The following is a 23,370-nucleotide window of genomic DNA, read 5'->3' on the forward strand; positions in this document are numbered from 1 at the left end:
ATAATAAAAAAAATTTAAAAAAGCAAAGTAAGATCAATGTTAAGGTTACCTATAGCAAAGCCGTTGGGTAATTTTATACAAGGAGTAATATGAAAGACATTGTTAAAGTAAAATGTGTAATTATTAGAATAGGTATGTGAAAAATACCAGAGCATGTCTGTATAGAATTTAATGCTCTCAGAAATTTCCAACTGTGTCATTGTTCAGGTACCAGCTTATTAAACCAATATGCCTCCATTATGCCAAACTATTAACCCTGGGGGCTAAGAGTGGGAAATAGTGTAATGGTGAACAAGCCATAGAACCAACTTATTCTAACTACAGCATTGGCTATTATCTAAGGAACAGTTCTACACTATTATCTGAGGAACAAATCTTTCATAAGATCCAAATGATCACCATGTTGAATGGTTTTTCCTTTTGCACTTTGGCATGTGGACCAAAGAGCAGTGATATATGTATAATTTCTGCAAAAAAATGGTAATATAAACAGGATTATATTGATCAGAAAAGTCCAGAGAACAGATTGAAAGAGACCCACATGGTGAGTAGTTTAACACACTTGCCTTCTAATAGGAATACAAATGTTAGATGTCCTACGCTAACAGAAAGTGACTCAAACCCCAAGGAAAAATTAAAGTCAGCTCTTTTTTGAGATGGATGGATGAGTCTATTGCAGCCCCAACACAGAGTCATTAGCCATGGTAACCAGAGCTGGATAGACCTGTTCAGAGACACCGTAGATGCTCAGGTCAGAACAGCTAGCATAGGCAAAGACTTTCAGGTGACACAGGGCCGTGTGTGTTTTGTAGACCATCTTCTCCCTTGGTGCATCGTCTGTCCCTGGTGAACAGACTTGACTTCTGATGATATGGTTATCTTCTTCTTCCCTTCAGCTGGAGATTTGTTGTCTTTCTGGTGACTTCCACTGTCTCCTTGCCTTCTGCTGTTGTCCTTAAGGGCCCAGGGCCAAACAGCCGTAGAGGAATTCATAATGCCTCAGTGGACCTCTGTAATGATTGATACGTATTCTTCCCAATTCCCCTCAGTCAGCCGAGTTTCCGAGACTCAAATGGTTTAAACCATACAGGCCTGTCTAAAGGCAGTGCAGAAAGTTCTGTGGAGAAATGTTCTTGAGCTCTTGAAGATATATCATCTTGAGGCAAATTTGTAAAATTAAGAGTAAAGGGTTGGGGATTTAGCTCAGTGGTAGAGTGCTTGCCTAGGAAGCGCAAGGCCCTGGGTTCGGTCCCCAGCTCCAAAAAAAAAAGAACCAAAAAAAAAAAAAAAAGTAAATATGGAAAATGCAAGAATATACTTTGGTACGCCTCATTTTTTAATTTTTAAAAGTAATTGTTTTAATGTCCTATGTGCTTTTTCGTTTATGTGCTGACTTGAGGATTAGTAGAAATGCTTTAATGTGATTAATATTTCATTCTTTACAAAATTTAAAAAAATTACCCTGCTGGAGAGATGGCTCAGAGGTTAAGAGCTGCTCTTCTAGAGGGCCTGAGTTCAATTCCCAGCAACTACTTAATGGCTCACAACCATGCGCTCTGATGCCATTTTCTGGAGTGTCTGAAGATAGCTACAGTGTTCTTATATGCATAAAAATAAAAAAAAACTTTAAAAGTTTTACCATTATGGCCTGGTCCACTGTTAGTTTTTACAGAAGTAGTACTCCCATAACAGCAAAACTTCATGCAAAAGCACACCGAAGCAAAGTGAGTGCTACCCACAGCTCTGGGGTTGGTTCCAGCCTCGTGACTATAGCAATTTGTTTATGTCCCACAACATAAGCAGAATCTAAAATAATGCATGGGCTGGAGAGATGGCTCAGTGGTAAGAGCACTGACTGCTCTTCCAGAGGTCCTGAGTTCAATTCCCAGTAGCCACATGGTGGCTCACAACCATCTGTAATGGGATCCAATGCCTTCTTCTGGTGTGTCTGAAGACAGCTAGTGTACTCATATACATAAATAAATCTTTTAAAATTATCATTTAAAACAATACATAAGGGCTTATGAACTAACTATAATAAATCAATCGAAGTGGCCAATTCTACTAGTTGGGCTGAGGAAAAGGAAGAACTAGTAGATTAATGGCTCTCTGGATCATGAAGCCCTCCCTTTACCATTAGACGAGCCATTAATAAAATTAACATCTGCCTGTCCAATGAGAGATGGTTGAAAAATTTTGTGATCATAAATTCAGTTCATGTGAGAAAATCGCACAGTTTTCCAGCTGGACTGACTTTCTATCCTTCCACAGTAATCTGCAAATGAAACTTGAAAACCCATAGGATTCTGCAATGCTCTTAAAAATAATTAGTAGTTAGTGGTAAAATAATACAACAAAGATCAAACCCAGAGTAACTGTTGACATCAGGCCCTCTCCTGATTCACCAATTGAGCAAGGAGAATAAACACTTGGTATCTTATGCCCTTATGGTGTAATAGGTCATCCCAAAGGTTTACCCTCTTGTGCTAGAATACTTGAAGGAGACAGTGTAGTGTGGAAAAGAATTGAGGTTAAAGGCAGTGGAGGATCCACAGGATACACAAATGCCTTTGGGCCTGGATTCAATCAGATGTAGATCTTCCTTATGCAGCAGCGCCCACCGAAAGAACAGATCGAGTACCATCTGAAGCTGACACAATGTTACTGTCTGGGGATGATCGAGTACCATCTGAAGCTGACACAATGTTACTGTCTGGAGATGGAAACGGTCTAATTCTGTGGGTTCACTTGTTGTAGGGGCAGCTTACATTGCTTGTTTAATCTCCTACAGCCTCAGCAACAGACAGCTGGCTGCACCGACCTTTGGAGCAGCCTTTTTATCAGCAGTAGTCATAGCTGGCCCTGGTTTTCCTCCTCCGCAGGTTTTTCCTATGTGATCTAGAGGCAGAGGTGCCAGCAATTCAGCATCACTGTCATGTTTTAATTGGACTCGAGTACATTTTCATCTTCCTTTTACTTTATTTTTTTTTTTTTTTTTGGTTCTTTTTTTCGGAGCTGGGGACTGAACCCAGGGCCTTGCGCTTCCTAGGCAAGCGCTCTACCACTGAGCTAAATCCCCAACCCCTTCCTTTTACTTTTAAGGCATGGAAATTCAGTTGCAGGAGCACACTAAGCCTTTTTTTCCCTTCCTTTTCTCTCTTTCATTTCTCTCTTTTATTTCTGTCTCCAAGCTACTCGTGTCCCATCCATTCCAACTTTCTGTTTACTAGACTCAAGGGCTTTCCTCTAAACGTTTATTTCCGTGATACCCTTGCGACCTTCACACCCTGTCTGCAACATTCCTCTTCTCCAAGTTAGGTCGGTTTCCATTCTTGGTGAATCTCTATCCTTTGTGTGCTAGTTTATATCTGCAGTCAGTTAAGCCTCAGTCTTCTTTAACTATACCCATTTTTGGGCAAGGATGTGCAAACTGGGGTTCCAAAGTTACAGGTTATGACTGGAAGACTCCGATTCTCGATTCATCCACCAATAAATTGCCTGCCATCTGAATATACAAAACAGCAGAGTCACTTAAAATATTCACCTGCGGGTTTCTGTCTCGGCAACCAAGAAATAGGAGCTGGCTGTGGAGCCCATTCTGCCTGCCTTGCCAAGATGTGTCCAGCAGAATTTTTTTTTTAACATGGCCAGATTGGCCAAAATTAAAACACTTTGCTGACACCTGTCTTTAAACTGCGTAGGCTTCTGAAGCAGCTAATTCTGCTCTATGCGTGTAGGACTCCACATTTATACACAACTTTAGGAAGTCTCTAGCATTCTCTATCTCTTTCTGAGTCTTGATTAATCCTTGGCATTTTCTTCCTTGGCATTATCAAAATCCAATTGTTTTAATACTAATTCTTAGGTTTGTTCCCCTTGTACTTGTTCTTCACTAGCATCTCTGAGTCCCCCCCATGAGATCGACATAAGGCTCAAAGAAACATTGTATACTTTTTATTTAACTAGAAACAGCATTTTCACAGGCCCGCTTTAAATTCTTATGCCTGCACGGGGAAAATATCTTTATGGTCCTTAAGTATTTCCAAGTGACCCAAAATTGAGCAGGGATTTCTTTCCCCCTTTTATGTGCCTTTTAAATATTCTTTCAGATTTTATCCCAAACTTCTTTATCTAAAGTTCCTTCTTCTGGAAACCAGGGCGTATAATCACAAGCAACTTGCAAGCAATCTAGTGTGACTTTGATACTTGTGTTTCTCCTTTCAAGCTTGACATCAGGCAGATCTTTCACTGGTGTCTGTGTCATCATGCTCTCTCACTTCCGTCTGGGAGGGTCCCCACCCTCTTATCTTCTAGTCAACTTCAAGTCCCTGTTTGGGGACCAGTTGCTACTATTCAGTGGCATGAATCTGGGAGAGTGGAGACTAAACACGAGGCAGACTAAACGCTCATGCAATAACCTTCTTTATTCAGGGTTCTGAGCAATATGAAAGTCATACCGACAAAGTTCACTTGAGTTCAAGCTGTTTACAGCCACCATGGCAAGCTCACAGGAGTTTATGCTGCATGCAGTCTCAAGGAAACATCATTCTGAACAATAATGGGTAATCTATAGCAAAACCCATTCTTCCTTATTACAGCTGGGAGGAGTACGGAAGCTCACTCCAAGAACAAGTCTATGTTATAGAGGAACAGGGGTCACAAGACTCTTGTCTTGTTTACTTAGTTTTCTCACAAGTTCTCAGAAATCTCCTCACACAGCTTCATTCATAGACCATGTTCTGATAACACACAATCAAGAAAAACACTTCATACCAGTTAAGGGAATGATCCATCAAGATGGCATTAACAGATTATTTAGTGAGTGATTTCAATACCACATTTCCCCCAATAGATGGAGGATTCCAATTTCTTTTTTTAAAAAGGCAGATAGATATCTAAGTTAAATGGTTTCATAGGTAGAATGCACTTTACAAACATCCATAGACACTCAGCTCAAACGTTGAGTATTATACAATTTTCTCTGTATCCCATGGAACTTTCTCAAAAATAGGTCATATGTTAAAATACAATGTCTCAACAAATAGAAGAAAACTGAAATAACTCCTTATATTTTATCCAATCACAATGGAATAAAGTTGGAAACCAGCAGCAAGAGAAGTTGACAGGATTTATACTCGCTCACCACTGTTAAGCAGACAGGACGTACACTTGCTCGTGGCTGTTAAACAGCACTACTAATAAATGTGTCATCGTCAATGAAGGTAAGAAGTGAAAAGAAAAGTCTTGGAGGTCAAATATATACTCAAACATATCAAAACCAATAGGCTATAGCAGGTTTTGTAGATATAAGTGCTTACATTAAAAAGTCAGAGCAAAATTAACAAAATGAAAATGGAAAAAAAATAATCGATCAATGAAGCCAGTAGTTGGGTCTTTGAAAGGATAAACAAGATCAACAAACCTTAGGGAAACTCAGCAAAAGAAAGAAGAAGACCTACACGGATACAACTGGGGATACAGAGGGAGACAGCACAGCGGAGACCGATGAGTGTCGGAAAATCATCAGGACATAACTTACACACTTACAGTCCTTTAAAAGAGAAAATCTAAAAGAAGCTGATGAAATTTTAGATGCATATGTCCTTTCAAAAGAAGGCAAAAATGAGATTTAAAAGTTTAAGCAAAGTGATAAAAATCGATAAAATTGAAGCATTACATTTTTTAAAATCCCCTAATTTAAACAGGCCAACTCCAGTCAGATTCAATGTGAAATACCATGAGATCTTTCAAACAGTAATAAGACCAATGCTCCTCAAATTGTTTCATAAAAACAGAGAAGGAAAAAATTCTACCAAATTCTTTTTGAAAAAAATTCTACCAAATTCTTTTTGAAAAAAATTCTACCAAATTCTTTTTGAAAAAAATTCTACCAAATTCTTTTTGAAACCAGTTTTACCCTGGTACCTAAACCAAATAAACACACACACACACACACACACACACACACACAGACACACACACACACACAGAGAAAGAGAGAGAGAGAGAGAGAGAGAGAGAGAGAGGCATGAATGCACATGGACACACATGCAAACAATTCTATAGGCCAAACTCTATGCTGAACATAAATGTAAAAATTCTCAATAAGATATTTGTAAACTAAATTCAAGAACAGTGAAAAACATCATTCACTATTAAACTAGGTTCATTCTAGAAATGAGAAGATCATTTGATGTAGGGAGCTGTATCGGATTTGGGCCTGGCCACTTTGTGACTGTATGGCCACAGTTAAGATTACTGCCATAAATTCTTGAGATTGTTGGACAAAAGCCTCTCCCATGAATTTACGGCACAGGAAGTAAATACCAAGTATCTCCTGAGTAAACACCCGGTGTCTCCACTGCATGACCCCTGCTGACCCCGGGTGATGCATGTAGAACCGACACACCTGGGCCACACCTGGGTGGTGGTCAATTCGCTCCTGCCTTTTGCTTTCTCAGCCTTTGTCCTTGAGATTTAGGCTGGTCTTCTGGGATTTCTCCCTAATTAATTCAAGTCTCGTAGTCGGTTACCGAAGTCACGAGCCAGGCAGTCATGAGCCAGGGTTTCCCACTGTGCTTCCCAGTTATTTTCTACCTGGAGAACTTGGGTATATAAGTGGTGAATAAAGCTACAGGAGACTCCTCCTCTCCTCCTCTCCTCCTCTCCTCCTCTCCTCCTCTCCTCCTCTCTTCCTCTCCTCCTCTCTTCTCCTCCTCTCTCTTTCTCTCTCTCTCTCTCTCTCTCTCTCTCTCTCTCTCTCTCTCTTCCTCTCTTGGCTTGACACGATAACCTGTGTGTGTGTGTGTGTGTGTGTGTGTGTGTGTGTGTGTGTGTGTGTGTGTGTTTCTTTAATTCCACAGGCTTTCGCCCGATTCTCAGTACAGTGTCGGTGCAGGCGCTGACAATTTGACATTATCAAGTCAACTGATGTGGTACGTAATATAAGTGGACTCAGGACAACATGTAACATCCCTTCATATGTAAGCCATGAAGTTTCAGGTATGGTGGCACACACCTTTAACCCCAGCACTGAGGAGACAGAAGCAAGTAGGACTCTTGTGAGCTCAAGTCTCACCTGGTCTGCAAAGCAAATTCCAGATCCACTAGATACTGAGATGCTGTTTTAAAGGGGAGAAAACCCAAAATCTGTAAAGACCAGGAATATATCTCAACATGACAAAGATTTATATAGAAAACCTATAGCCAACAGTATTCTAGATGGGAAAGCCTTACAGCATTTCCATTAGAACCATGAACAAAACAAGGGTGTCCATATTCTCCACTCTCATGCAATACAGTACTTAAAGTCTTAGCTGGCACAATAAGGCAAGAGAAAGAAACAAAAGGGGTAATAATAAAAAATATTCCACCAGAAAACACTTAGGTCCTATAACACTTTTAACAAAGTGGCTGGATGTAAAAATGACGTACTAAACTTTCTCCTTGCTGTGATACAGTGCCATGACAAAAGGAACTTAAGGAAGGAAGGATTTATTTTGGCTCAGAGTTCCAGACTACAGTCCATCACAGCTAGGAAATCAAGACGGCAGCAGCTCAAAGCATCTCCAATTGCATCCAAAGTAAGAAAGGAGGAAGGGCCAGATGTGGCGCGCACACCTTTGATCCCAGCGCTCAGGCAGAGGCAGGAGAAACTCTACAGAGCCAGTTCCAGGACAGCCAGGGCTACAAAAAGAAACTCAGTCTCAGAAAAAAAGAAAAAGAAAAGAAAGAAAGAGAGAGAGAGAAAGGAAAGGAAGGAAGGGAAAGGGGAAGAAGGGGGAAGGAGGAAAGGAGGAAGAGAGGGAGGGAAAGGAGAAGAAATGAATACTGGTGCAGACCTTAGTTTCACCTTTGTATGCATTCCAGGGTCCAAGACTAGGACTGCACACAGTGATTCAGACTTTTTTTTTTTGCAGCATAAGCAAATTTTATTATTTAAAATTGTTTCAAGATTCAGTAAAAATATAACAATATAAACATAAGTGAGAAAAACAATTATGATTTTGATTAAGCACTAAAATGAATATTTATAAAAGTCTATAATTTCCAAATTACTACTTGTTAAGATATCTATGATTCAAACTCACAGGCTTTTAATTTTTCCTATTGAAATTTCTACTTTTATTCGAAATTTTATCCATGTATTATGTTCAACTAAGCAGGGTTCAATATACACCTCTAAGTAATTAATGAATTTAAGAACCAACTCACAAGAAATTTAAACAATAACAACAATAACAACAAAACTTTACCTAATATAAAAAAAATAAAACCTCTTCCTGAAGGTGCATTTCCTTTAGAAGAAAACTTGCAATCAAGTAGCAAGGCTGTTCTGTTTTATAGATTTGTTATGTCAGCATGTAATAAATTACTCATTTAATTACAAATCATTATCTTAAAGTTTTTCAAAATTCAAATCTACGATCCCTCACCAGAGAATCTGAAATTCAGGGTTGTAGACAATTAAACGACCCTCCAGTTAGTTATCTGGCAGAAGGTAAGGTTGAATGGCTATGAAGCTGTCCATAGATCTCGTTCATCTTCCTTAGCACAGTAGTTGCAGAAGGAACCTCAGTGTGAATGTAGATGCTCTCTTTACACTACAGAAATAGTACAACTATAGACACATGGATTACTTCTCAGAGATCTGAAGTTTATGTATTGAAATATAAATAGGATTTTTTTTCATAATGTAAATCTTATCATTTTGAAAACATTTTCAACTCTATTTACCATCCAAAGCACTCAGTATTCCAGATACGATCTCTACTTATTCACTTAAACTCTAAAACATTTGTATAATAAAAATACTACTCTTGCCCTCTGACTGCCTTTCATAAAGAAGCATTTAAAAACCAGATACACATCACAAAAAACTCAAGAAAACATAAAATGCTTAAGGATCTTACTATATTAGACAATGCAACATTTATTTACACTGATTTATTCTAAAAGTGATTTGACGTTGAAGGCTTGAAATCTGTAACACATCAATCAAAGTGTAAGTATAAACTTAGAAGATGTCTCCAAGAGTGAACTACGAAAGATGAAGAATGCATGTGTTCTTGCAATTCAGTCAGCTTTGCTACACTGTGGACTTCGGCATCTGAAGGAGACCCAGCATAATGCAATAGACCACGAGGAGGAGGAGGAGGAAGAGGTGGAGGAAGAGGAGGAGGAGCACTTACTTAGGAGCAGAGGGACCCCTGGGCCACGTTCCGTCTTCATGTTTTTGTTCTATCACTAACACCTGTCCTTGGTATAGGCCGGCATCCTGGATGGTGCTGTCTGGCTTATTCAGTAGCTCAAATGTGTTACTCATATACTTGTTCCACAGTCTGGCTTCCTTTTCATCTGGAATATTGAAGATCTTTCTTATTTCCTTTTCAATTGTGTCTATTGTGTCAGCTTTGCTAAATCTCCGAGTTACAACATTATTCATGCTCCCATTCTCGCAGAGCTTCAGTTCTGTGAGGTAGACTTCCACTTTGCAGTGCTTTACAAACATGCCCTGTTCTACCACCTTTCTTGCTATTGGCTCTTGGCCTTCCATCAGCGAATACCAGCTGACAAGTTTATTCCAGTCGGCAACAGTATGTAATCCAACTCGTCCACAAGGTGTTCCTTAAGTGACTGAGCATCGCCATCTTTGAGAAGTCCAGAGTTATCGATTGGTCCAGGATAGACATTTTGATCTCCCATCTGGTATTTGTCCCAACTGTCGAAGCCAACATATTTTTTCCATTGTTTGAACCACCGACTATCTACTAGATACCAGGTGTTCCCTTTCCGGAGCGAGGTTTTGAGCAGCGTCGCGATGTCAGAAGGCTGGGTGTCCGGGTCCGCTGCTCCGCCTTCCGCCATCTTCTTCCACTAGCGGTAGCGGAGGCGGCAGCGACCGCCTGACTCAGACTTTTTGAGCAGGTCTTCCCACCTAATTATCCCAATTGAGAAGACTTCTCACCGGCATGTGTGGAAGTTAAGCCCATCTAAATCATCCCTCTCAAGTGTGCCAGGAGGCTTGTCTCCTAGGAGATTCCAAACCCCGTCAGACTGACAGTCAACACCGATGTCACAACCTTCCTATGTACAAATAGCAAACATGCTGTAAAAGAAACCATGGAACAATCCCATTCCCAACTGCAACAATGACAACAACCTATCTGGAGAGAGAGAATATCTTACGTCTGTATGGATGTGGCACCTGTCAATAATACATCTGATGGCCTGCGGCTAATAGAAGGTGGGATATCTGGGAGGCAGAAGGAATTCTGGGATAGAGCCAGGTGGGAGGTCGCCAGGAAGTGTGAGGAGATGGACACATGGCACCTGAGCACAGGTAATTAGTCACGTGGCAGAACGAAGGTTAGAATAATTGGGTTATTTAATTATGATCTGCCAGGATAGAACTTAGCTATATGGCCAAGGTATTTGTAAATATATTTTGAGTCTGAGTCTTAATTCTGGGAACACGAGACTGGGAGGTAGAACCTGACATAACCTCTACACACGTCACACAAAGAAACAAAATCTTGGACTATTCTTAGTCAAGAACCGAAAGACCTATGCTTCAAAATTTTCAAAATGCTAAAGAACGTAACTGAAGAAAGCACTAGAAGATTGGAACACCTCCTATGTTCATGGAGTGGAAGAATTAATATTGTAAAAATGATATTACTCCCCAAAGCAATCTATACAAAACCCTATGAAAATTCCAACGGCATTCTTCACAGAAATAGAAAAAACCTTAAAATTCATATAGAATCATAAAATACCATGGATATTCAAAGCAATCTTGGGCAAGGAGAATAATTCTGGAATGTCACCATACTGGATTTCAAACTCTATAAACCTTAAACTCTGAAGCTGCCAGAGGAAAGAGTCAGGGAAACATTTTAACAGACAAGTTGAAGGAGGGCTTTCTATGTAGAACTGTATAACTGACAAAGGAAAACTCATGAAATCAAAGAGCCTCTGCATAGGGAAGAAAACCAAGTAAAGACGCTGCCCACAGAATGGAGGAAACATTTTCTACTGAGAGGGGATTAACACCTAGAGTATATAAAGAACTCAGAAAACTAAACAATAATAAACCAAACAACCCAACTGATAGGTAGATGGACTAATGAAATAGAAAGTTCTCAAACAATGAATCAGAAACAGCCAATACACACACGAAAATACAGTCAACCCCACTAGCAACCAGAGAAATATAAACAGCAGATATTAGTAAAATCAGACCAAATGCTGGCAAGGATGTGGACAAAAGGGAAATCATAGATGATGATAGGGGGAATATAAACTAGTATAGGCAGTGTGGAAGTCAGTATGGAGGATCCTCAAAGGCTAAAATCAGATCTATCATATGAAACAGCTATACCACTCCTTTGTTTACTCAAAGGACTTCAGACCAACATATCACAGAGACAATTGCATATCAATGTTTACTGAAGGGTGCTGTTGTAAAAATATAAAAAAATAAAAGAAAGTATGGCTGTCTTTTACCAGCTCTAAGTCCAGCGCAGCAGTGCCCCAAGATATTCTTGGGGGCAGGGGAAAGGAAGAATGAAGCAAATGCTGTAGCCGATGTGTCCTGACTGGACCCAGCTGAAAGTCCTTGAGACCAGGAATCCAAGTAGGCACACACTGTAAAATACAACTCTCAAGATAAAAGTTTAGAATTGAGATTATCTTTGTGTTTGATTCTCCTGAATCAATTTTTTCAGGCGGTCTACCTCTATCAAATCTGATCAGTATGACTCTGTGAGGTTTCCAGAGTCTAGTCACACTTTTTAAAAGCACAAAGACAAAATCTTTCTCCCAAAATACTGTGTTCCTTAGTCTGTAACCAGAAAAGCTTGTATCTTGCACTCTCTCCCAGAGTATAATATAACCATAAAACTCACAGTCATACCCATTATGAAGATTAAACAATTTTAAAAGGGAAGTAAGCTAAACAATGAGCCTGATAGGCTTTTGTACTTTGTGATATTAGGAAATTAACCCAAAATTCCCATGGAGCCCATATTAAGAGAATCCAAGCTTCCTATTGTGGTAACTAGCAAAAACAAGCACAAACCCTTGCTAGCCGGCATCAACGAACCATATGGCCTTTAGCGGGGTAATTCATAAAACAAACCAAATACCTTCTATCAATTCCAATATCAATAAGCAATATATCAAACCAGGACGTTAGCCCAAAATATACCTATCTGTTAAGCTCTCTACCTGGAGCCACAGATTTTTCTTTAACCTTAATAACTTGTAAATATCACAATACTCTACTTGGAGTCAGTGACTAATTTTTCCCTATCTAAATTCCGAACCATGGATGAAAATCCCCACATGATTCGGGTAATCTCTGTACTCTCCTTAAAACAAACTTAAACACCTTCTATCAATTCTAAAACCAATGAGCAACTTAAAACTCAAGACTTTAGCCCAAAATCTATCCATCTGTTAAGCTCTCTACCCGGAGCCACAGATTTTTATTTAACCTTAATAACTTCTACAATATATGTCTACATTCACTCTGCCTGGTGTTACAGAAAGGGTGGTTTTTCAGATAGTGTACGATCTCAAACCAGGATATAAATCAGGTATAGAATTATAGTCTTTTAGGATAGGTGACAAGGTGCTTTAGGTAATGGACAAAATTGATGGACTGGGTATTGAGTGTATCATATGTTTTATAAATTGTAGAATGGTAATAATTGTACTCAATTTGTATATAAGTGAAAAGGCCTTTTAACTGGACAAAAAGGGGGAAATGTTGTGGTTTGCCCTGGAGTTATCTGTATTTCGATGCGAATTCTGCTGCCCCAAGGACAGCTACCTAGTCATGTACTCAGGACTCAGGTGACTTGACCAGAACCTTCTCCCCCTTGAATTTGTAAAATACAGGTGAAGGGCAGATACAAGATAGAAGGAGGCCTGTCATTGGATGAGAAGGAAGGATGGGCAGGAGAGAAGTTTGAAGGAAGAGGAGGAGACTGAAACGGAAAGGAAGAAGAGACAGGAGGGACAGGGAGAGAAGCCGTGGCAGGAGAATATGGTGGGTGACGTTAAGATTCCATGCTGTACCTTTACAGGTTGTTACAAATGTTTTTTTTTTTTTTTTCATTTTCTTTTTTATTAACTTGAGTATTTCTTATTTACATTTCGAGTGTTATTCCCTTTCCCGGTTTCCGGGCAAACATCCCCCTAATCCCTCCCCCTCCCCTTCTTTATGGGTGTTCCCCTCCCCACCCTCCCCCCATTGCCGCCCTCCCCCCAACAATCTAGTTCACTGGGGGTTCAGTCTTAGCAGGACCCAGGGCTTCCCCTTCCACTGGTGCTCTTACTAGGATATTCATTGCTACCTATGGGGTCAGAGTCCAGGGTCAGTCCATGTATAGTCTTTAGGTAGTGGCTTAGTCCCTGAAAGCTCTGGTTGCTTAGCATTGTTGTACATAAGGGGTCTCGAGCCCCTTTAAGCTCTTCCAGTTCTTTCTCTGATTCCTTCAATGGGGGTCCTATTCTCAGTTCAGTGGTTTGCTGCTGGCATTCGCCTCTGTATTTGCTGTGTTCTGGCTGTGTCTCTCAGGAGAGATCTACATCCGGTTCCTGTCAGCCTGCACTTCTTTGCTTCATCCATCTTGTCTAATTGGATGGCGTTACAAATGTTTTTAAGGGATGGATGTGTTTGGGCTTTGTATGTTCAAGTGGGCAATTATATCTTATCAATTGGGTCAAAGTTAATGTCTTGTGTGTTCTTTCATGTGTAGATTTAAGTGTAATGGAGTGTGGGGCGGCTCTCTGGGCTATCACAGAGTTGGGATGTGTGTTTCTGACATGGAAACCTGCCTTGGGAACTATATAGGTAGAGAGATTGCTGCCAGGCTCAGAGAGAGGCCTTCGGCAGTGTGATATGGGATGGAGCAGAGCGGGTGAGACGCTTTGCTGACTGAGAATTAAGACATCCAGCAGACATCTTGGAGCACTGTGGTGTGAACCTAGCGAGGTAAAAGACAGCCTTACTTTTTTATTTTTTATATTTTACAATAACAAAATGGAACAAAAGAAGGGAGGGATTTGGGGGGGAGGAGAATAAACCCAACATACAAAACATATTTGGATGAAACTCTCCACGTGTGACATAGTTCCATTTATAATGAATATAAGCAATGAAAATTTATGAAACAAATAAACAGTAATAGCAACAGAAAAGAGACTGAATTTATACACAAAGAACTCAACAACTCTCTGCTAGGGCTGAGTACAGTGAGAAATCGCCATGTGAAGATGCTGTAATGAACTGCATTCTCAGTAAGGCCTTCCTTTGCTGGAATATTATTTTCTTCAGGTTATAGCTTTTTCTTATTGATCTGACAGCCTTCAGATTTCCAGCAGTGAGTCTAGTGGCCCACCCAAGTGAAATGTGGTCAAAGGAAAGATAGACAAGAAAGGCTCACAAGAGGATTGAATTGGCTATTTAAATGGAGACAGAGTCTTCAAGGGAAACAGTGGAGATAAAAAAGAAGCCAAAAAACAATTGTGAGCATGTAGAGAGACCCTAATTTGAGAAATTAACATAGTGCAAATAGTTTGGTCTTGGAAGAGAGATATAATTTTTACTGGCATCAACCGGAGAGAATCTAGACTCATCGGGGAGAATGATTTCTGGGCATGCCTGTTGGGGAATTATCTTGGAAGACCCATCCACTGTGGGTAGAACCATTCTCTGAGCTGTATTTTAAAAAGAGAAAATAAACTAAAGACCAGCTTGAATTGTCCCTCTCAGTTTGCCAAATACAGGTGCAACATGACCAACTGCTTCAAGCTCCTGCTTCCCTGACTCCCCTGTCATGCTGAACTTGAATGTGAGCTAAAATATACCTTTTCTCCTTTACTTTGCTTTAGTCAGTATTTTATAATAGCCATAGACAAAGAAATGAAGACAAGAGGAGTGTAGTTCACTGGACTGAATAAATGGGAATAAACCTAGGACTTGGGTCTGCTGCCATACAGAGCAGTTAGCACAGGGTACAGGGGTGCGTTTAGAAAGACGATTCCTGTGAGCACTGGAGAGGAAGGATCAGAGTGGGAATCCTGAAATAGAAAGAGCCAAGTGAAGACTAGACTAATGCTGTGAAGACAGGTCCCAAAGACTTTCGTGATGCCTGCTTTGTGATATAGAATCTCGATCCTGAAGTTATCTTGCTAGATATCTAGAATGTCTGAACAAAGTCATCCATGCAAAGGTACAAGATGAGGAAAGGTGTCTGCTTTGGCCTTGGTTTAGGGGAAGGCTTTTTTTTTTTTAAATATAATAGTTTTATTGAGTCTTTGAGAATTTAAAATTCATATGCAATGTATTTTAATCACACACCTCCACTTCTCCCCCTAACTCTTCCTAGATGCTCTGTGTCCTTTTTAAAAAAGTAACCTACTGAATGCATTTCATGCTGCCCAGACATTTCAGTGTGGAGCCATCCGAGGGGTGTGGTTACTCAACCGGGAATGTACATGTTACCGCAGTGTGTAAACAGCCATTTATTGTGAGTAAGCTTCAAAAATGTCTGAAACTCCTTTTGCTCTATCATATTTTCTCCCCTTGGTGGTGTCCTACTTTTCCAAGCAGACTGGAGTTAAGTTTGTGTTGCTTAAACGTTTGGAATGTTTGTTTAAAATACCCGTGAAAGATCATAATCACTCTCTAGGAAGGAGGAGACAGTGCTGCGCTCCTGTCCAACGATCTCAAACTCATAGAAGACTAGACTGTTAAAGTGTCAACCCCAAATCAAGGCTATGGGTTTTTATTATGGCCTGGGTCTGCTTTGCCTCTGTGAGAGCGTTTTGATTATGCAGACGTATTATTTCTCAACATTTTATGTTCTTTCTCTTGCAATTGTTGAAATGCTGACGAGACATAAAACACTGTCCAGAAGATCTTTGCGCTCTGTGCGAAGCCTGGCTTATTTCTGCAGTTTATGGGCCCCTGACTTGGAATTACTTTGTTTAAAAGATGCAAGGCTGGAAAGAGCCCCAGTGTAGCTGACCAAACCCCAGAGTCCTTTGAAACACCGTCCATGGAGAGTGGCCTTCTCTGCCTTCTGCTCAAAGATCTGCAGCTTGATTTGTAAGTTAGAAAGGTGTAAGAAATGACATTTAAGGTTAGGGGGAATTCAGTAAGAGTAGCTCCATTTATAATAAGGTGGCTGGGACCTTCTGCTCTACCCATGCAGAAATAGTGAGTAGGCCAAAATAAAAAGAGAGGAAGGAAGGGAGGAAGGAAGGAAGGAAGGAAGGAAGGAAGGAAGGAAGGAAGGAGGAAAAGAAGGCTCTTAAAGTGCTGGGTTTGGCCTCTGTCAAGTCCTGTCTTAGGGTTTCTATCGATGTGAAGAGACACCATATCCACAGGAACTTCTTTTTAAAAACAAAACAAAACTTTTTATTGATTCTTCATGAATTTCACATGATGCACCCCAATCCCACTCATCTCTCTGCCCTTGTAACTTCCCTCCCCAAAGAACACAAAAATAAAGAGAAATAAAACAACAAAATCTCACAGTGGAAGCTGAGGTGTGTCACAGTGTGTCACACACTATACTCTTTCGCCCAAACAGATTTACTTGCAAATGTTCATTGCAATGAATCACTCACTGGTCTGCTTTGAGGCCTCCGGTTTCTGCTACATTATCAATACTGGACCGTCATGAAGACTCCTCTTGGATATCCAGTATCATGACGATACTGCAGCTTTGGTTCTGTAGGACTGGTACCTTCACGCACTCTAGCGGTTCACAGGTGGGGTAGGTGTTGGGATGGGCCAGCTCAAAGCCCTGGATATGGCTCTACACTGTAGCTAAGTAGGTCATCCTACCAGCTTTCCTGAGCCTGCAGCTGTGCTGCCAGGGCCAGCTCTCCCATGCTCACACCTCCAGAGCCAGGTCTCCAGCAATTCCTCAGCGAGGGACAGATCCAGCTCACCCAAGTGCTGAAGCCACAACAAGGGGCAGGGCCATCCCCACCCCCCTGTTCTCATGCCCTGAGGTTGGCTGTCCCATGCCCAATTGCACACCCACATCACTGGGGGAGGAGGGCCAGCCCTCCCACAGCCATGCCAACAGGGTCAGTTCTCCCGTGCTGCTCAGGCAGGAGGCAGGGCCAGCTCTCCCTTGCTCATGCCCTCTGGACAGCTCTAGCAAGTGCTACAGTGAGGAGTGGGCCAGCTCTTCACAGCCCTTCTATATCAACATGGTCCCAGGAGGCAGCCCAGACGAGTGAAATCTGCATGGACTTGAGTGGTAACATGGACCACAGACATCAACACAGACCTCTGCTACTGCAAGGCACGGACTCAGACATGGCCCTTGGAGGCAACAGCACTGCCTGGAACATTACCATGGCCTCAAGTGACAGTGCAGGCTACTCACGTTATGAGGCGGTTTCTCTCCACCCTCATGTCTCACGTTCCACTTCTCTTCATAGCATGGTTTCATGCTGCACATGTGGTGGGGGCCTCTTCACAGTAAGTCCTAAAGGTAAACATTTCATTGGGTCTGGCTTACAGTTCAGAGGTTTAGTCCATTATTGCCATGGCAGAAAACAGGGTGGCGGGCAGGCAGACAAGGTGCTGGGAGGTAGCTGAGAGTTCTACATCTGAATCCGCTCACAGGAGAAGAGACTGTGTGCCACACTGGACGTAGCTTGAGCATAGGCTAGACCTTAAAGCCCACTCCCATGGTGATACACTTTCTCCAACAAGGCCACACCTACTCCAACAAGGTCACAGGTCCTAATAGTGCCACTCCCTATTGGCCTAGCATTCAAACACATGTGTCTATGGGGGCCATTTCTATTCAACCCACCACAGATCTCTCAGCATTTGATGGCAGTTAGGTGGTGCTTTCTAGTGTTAAGGCTGTCATGTAACCTTCTAGTACCAGGACATTTAGTTCCTCAAATGTTCTAGCTCTTATCTAGATCCAAGACAGCCAGAGCCTCAGACCTATGTGCGTTACAGCTCTTGGGTAGATCTAGGAGGCTGAGAGTCCTCAGCTCTTGACTCCAGCTGGTTTGGGGGTTCCTCAGCCCCAATCACTGGCCACTGTTATAGATATTGGCCTGAGTGTCTAGACCAGTGATTTTCAACCTATGGTTCATGATCCCTTTGGGGGTTAAATGAGCCTTTCATAGGAGTCACATATCAGATATTTACATTAAATTCATAACAGTAGTAAAATTATGTAGTAAAAGTTATGAAGTAGCAACATAATAATTTTATGGTTGGGGGGGTCACCGTAACATGAGGAAGTATATTAAAGAATCACAGCATTAAGGATGTTGAGAATTACTGTTCTAGACCATTGACGCTGAAGATCTGACAGCTCTCTAGAGTTCTTCTAGCAATTTTTCTTCTCTGCATCATCTATTCTCTAGCCTCTGCTGTCTGGCTTCTCTTGTCATCTCCTCTGCTCTCCTCCCATCTTGGATGTCTGAGACTGTTCAGCTGCTGCTGCTCCAACTATTGGGCAGCCATCTATGCTGCCATGTTTAGACCTTGGCCTAACATCTCTTCTCTTATGATGCTTCCTTTCTGTTTCAAGATCATTACCGAACATGGGCTGGAGGTAGAGCCAATTGAAAGAAGTCTTTGTGGCGGGACCTAATATTGCAATTCCAGAGGGAGTTCACCAGCTGACTCTCGGAGTAAACCTGGGTAGCCTGCTGGTGTCCAAGGAGGGCTGTTTGGACCAATCACAGCATACCTCACAGGCAAACTGAGGTTTGGTTTTGCACCAACTGTAGCCGTGACTCTTCAGTACTCATCATCTGTTAGTCTCCTTTGTCCTGTGTGACAATGATTGCAATGTCATCTAGAGTTCACAAAGGCTTTTGAAACAAGATGTCTGCATGAGAGGTATAACGCACATAGGTCTGAGGCTCTGGCTGTGTTGGATCTAGTTAAGAGCTGGAACATTTGAGGAACTAAAGGTCCTGGTACTAGACGCTTGCACGACAGCCTTAACACTAGAAGACACAGCCTGCCGCTGTTCTTGCCAGCTTGGTGATTGGGGCTGCACCTTCAGCAGCTGCATCACTGTGCGGTTTTCTCAAGGCCTCTGTGGTGTGTTCACAACCGGCAGTGCTGCCTCTTGACTGGTAATCCTTTTGCTCCAAGCAGCCAGGGCAGTCAAGGGAGACTCCGATGCTTCCAATTTGGAAGCCAAGTTGTCCTAACCCCAGAGTCTTTTCTCATCACAGGAAAATAAGCATTAGAAGGAATGCTTACAATAAGAAGCTAGGAACCTGGGCTGGAGAGATGGCTCAGCGGTTAAGAGCACTGACTGCTCTTCCAGAGGTCCTGAGTTCAAATCCTAGCAACTACATGGTGGCTCACAACCAACTGTAATGAGATCTGATGCCCTTTTCTGGTGTGTCTGCAGACAGCTACAGGGTAATTATATACAATAAATAAATAAATAAATAAATAAATAAATAAATAAATAAATAAACCTTTAAAAAAAACCCATCCTTTTTTTAAATTTAACTTAATTTTTTTTATTTATTCACTTTACATCCTGCTCACTGACCCCCTCTTGGTGACCCCCTCCCACTATCCTTCTCCTATCCCACATCTCCTGAGCAGGTGGGGGGACCCCTGGGTATCCCCCAACCCCGGCACTTCAAGTCTCTGCGAGGCCAGGCGCTTTCTCTCCCAACTGAGGCCAGGCATTTTCTCTCCTACTGAGGCCAGACAAGGCAGCCCAGCTAGAAGAACATATCCCACGTACAGGTGAGAACCCACCATTTTAACAATGATTTCAACTGATGTTTATTAGAACTTAACTGAGGGAGAGTTTCTCCCATCTGCCACACTTCCTTACAAATTGGAATGTAAGCACACAGGACTGTGCAAAGATCTTCAGCAACAGGTCGAAGCCCCTTTCAGTAAGGCAATTGCTTTTACTTCTTCCAGAATCCCATTGCCTGCCATCCCTGTCTATCCCAGGAGGATTGTGAGGATGAGGATCTGGAAGGTTTATTGTTCCCACTGAAAAGGCCTTAAGCTAAGGACATACTCAGTCTAGGTATGCTGGTTTGTGAGAGCTGAGAAAATACTCTGGTACATTAGCCAGTCTTTCCACCACAGGGCCAAGTGCCTGAGAGAAACAGTGTGGGAGAGGAGCGGTTCGGGTGCAGTTCGGGTGGACTCATAGTGTCACTGGTGTTAGTCCCTGGCTGCCTGATTCTATTATTTTGAACCTGAGCTGAAGAAGAATATCACATTAGTGGAGGCATTACATGCTTGTCTTGTGGTGGCCAGGAAGCAGAGACTCAGAACAAGTCCACTCCAGCAGACTTCTTCCCTCCTGCTTTTGTTTTACCCCAGACCATTGGATGGTACTGCCCACATTAAGGGGTGATTCTTGCCCCCTCAGCTGCTACCCCACGTTTCAGTCATTACTGCAAATATCCTCATAGAATCGCCCAGAAGTGTCCTTTACTAACCTTCTAGGTTTCTTTAGAGATTAACCATTATCCCTGGGTAAACAAAGGCTGTCGCGTGCCTGGAGAGATGGCTCAGCAGCTAAAGAGCACTGGCTGCTCTTCCGGAGGTTTAATTCCCAGCACCACATGACAATTCCCAGCCATCTGTAACTCTAGCTCCAAGGCATCTGAAGCCCTCTTCTGGCCTTTGTGGGCATATACGTAGTATACATACACATACATGCAGGCAAACACTCAGACATATACAAATAACTGTTTTTAAAGGAGTTAAAACTCATAAATTAATGCTTACAGAATTGCCAATTAATAAATATTAGAAATTAGTTTACCACAACTAATTTGGGGCAATCTTAGACATGCGTGTACAGTCAACTCAGGGAAGAGGACACACCAAGAAGTCCCAGTGGTTTGGAGTTTTTAACATATAAGGAACAATAAACATTTGTAAAGAGATCTGGAATTTTAAAGTTCAGCCGAAGACTGGAGAGATGGCCCAGGGGTTAAGAGCACTTGCTGTTCTTGCAGAGGACCTGGGTTCAGTTCCCAGAACCACATGGTGGCTCACTACCATCTGCAACTCCAGGTCTAGGGCATCAGACTCCCTTTTCTGTCCTCCAGGGATAGCAGGCACATGCGTGTTGCACTTACACATGTAGGCAACATATCCACACACATTAAATAATAATAAAAAGTCCAGCCCAATGTCTTTCAGGAAACTGGACTACTTTGCCTCCCATGTTTGCCCTTTCTATTTCAACTGACTGAAAGAGGTTCAAGAGCAGTCAAGAGATGACTGAAGTTACTTTTAACCTTGTTTTCATTTTGAGGATCTTACTATAGTGCCCAGGTTGACCTTGAACTCATTTGGTAGCCCAGGTAGGCTCTTCTCTTTTTTCCCCCTTTTAAGAGATTCATTTATTTTATGTATATAAGTGCTTTATCTGAGTGCGCACCTTCATGCCATCAGATTCCATTACAGATGTGGGTGCTGGGAGCTGAACTCAGGACCTCAGAAAGAACAGCCAGCGCTCTTAATTGCTGAGCCATCTCTCCAGCAACAGAAGTTATCGTACATTTTGTTGCAAAATGATGAGAAAATGTAAAACTCATAATTATAAGCGAATTTTAACATCAGTTAGTAAACTACATTTACAGACAAATAATTGAAACAGTATGACCTCAAAGCCATGCAATTTATGCAAGTGTTTTGGAAATAAATTGAGCTTAAAGATGTATTTGAATGCCTCCAGATCTCAAAAATAACCATGTAGAAGCAGCCAAATAAAATCCTTAATTGAAAACATAAATCTTCCATAGATAAAGGCATAAAAGTTTATGATGCCCATTCAAAACAATGAATACATAAAAATATTGTGTGAAAATCTAAAGCTGTAGTTTTTTCTATATTTCAATAAATATTGTTGTGATAAATCAATAAATATGAAGTGATTGTTGTGGATTAAATTGCTTTAACAAATCATTGTGGTTTTCAGCATACTCTTAACAAAGAGAAAATATGTTAAAAAATAACATATACACAAAAGTTAGGGTGTAATTATGAAATGACTTTATTCCAGCATGCATATATACATATATGTATATATATATATTTCCGTATACACATTCACATGGTAATGTGTTCAGAATTCTCTTATGCCTCCTAAGTAAGCACAAAGGTCTTACCTTGATCCCAAAGACTGTGCTTTTGAAATCAGAATAATATATATTTTTTTAAATTTTTGACAGGTGGGGTGGGGTGGTTGATATTTCTATTAGTTTTAGTCTACATTTATAAATCCAAGTCTCAGAACTTTATATGAAGAAGTTAGGTTTAGTGGCATTAGAAAGAAAATCTGAGACTGAAGAAAATGGCTTAGTGGTTAAGCACACTGGCTGCTCTTCCAGTGAGCTCAGGCTCGATTCCCATGGTTCCACTGTGTCGGTCCACAACCACCAGTTCACAAGCTCCAGTTCTAAAGGATCCAATGCTCTCGACTGTCATTAGTGGGCACCAAACTGGTACACAGACATATATGCATACAAAACAGTCATACACATAAAATCAAAAGGTAAAAATGAGAGGAAAATCTACTGTAAAAGTAAGCTTTCGAGAATAGTCCAGAATTGCTTTTAATCCCTCACTCAGGAGGCAACGGCAGGCAGATTTCTGAGTTCGAGGCCAGCCTGGTCTACAGAGATAGTTCCAGGACAGCCAGGCTACTGTACAAGAAGACCCTGTCTCAAAAAACCCAAACCAAACAAACAAAAAGAATATATGTTAATTAAAACATTTTGTTACTGTATGTGTACATGCGTGTGGAGGTCAGAGGACACACTGTAGGAGTTGGTCCTCTCCTTCTATCATGTGGGCTCCAGGTTCCAGGTCTTCACTTTTGCTAGCAAGCGCCTTTATCAGCTGAATCATCTTGCCATCACTAACCATTAATTTTAAAAATTAATGTGATCTTTAATTGAAATTGTAATTAATTAAATGTAACGTTACGATTAAATGTCATTAAATGCAATTAAAAATGTTAAGTCTATGGCTCAATCTTCAGAGAAAATGTGAAATTGGATGCACAAACACGGTTTGTTTAATATTTTGCCATGGTGAAAAGCTGACGCAGCGCCCCTGCTCTGTGACTGTATTGAACTATTTAAGGTAAACCGGAGTACGGCAGGATGTGCATCTTACGCATCCATTCTGGACCACAGATGAAAGTGTAAATCAGACCGTGGGTCAGCGGCGTTATCATCGTAGTTAGCTATCACTGTCCAATGAAAGGGAGTCTCAACCATGGGGTTGCCCAGATCAGATGGGCCTGTGGGCATGTGTGTTGGGGACTGTCTCGATTACTAATTGATGTAGGA

General features: G+C 41.4%; 1 pseudogene; it reads right to left on the reverse strand.

Moving 5' to 3' along the window:
* Nucleotides 1–7,904: 7,904 nt before the first annotated feature.
* Nucleotides 7,905–13,183, reverse strand: Usp15-ps2 (ubiquitin specific peptidase 15, pseudogene 2; annotated as a pseudogene).
* Nucleotides 13,184–23,370: the final 10,187 nt, after the last annotated feature.

The sequence above is a fragment of the Rattus norvegicus genome, chromosome 5 (genome assembly GCF_036323735.1).
Source record: "Rattus norvegicus strain BN/NHsdMcwi chromosome 5, GRCr8, whole genome shotgun sequence".
NCBI lineage: Eukaryota > Metazoa > Chordata > Mammalia > Rodentia > Muridae > Rattus > Rattus norvegicus.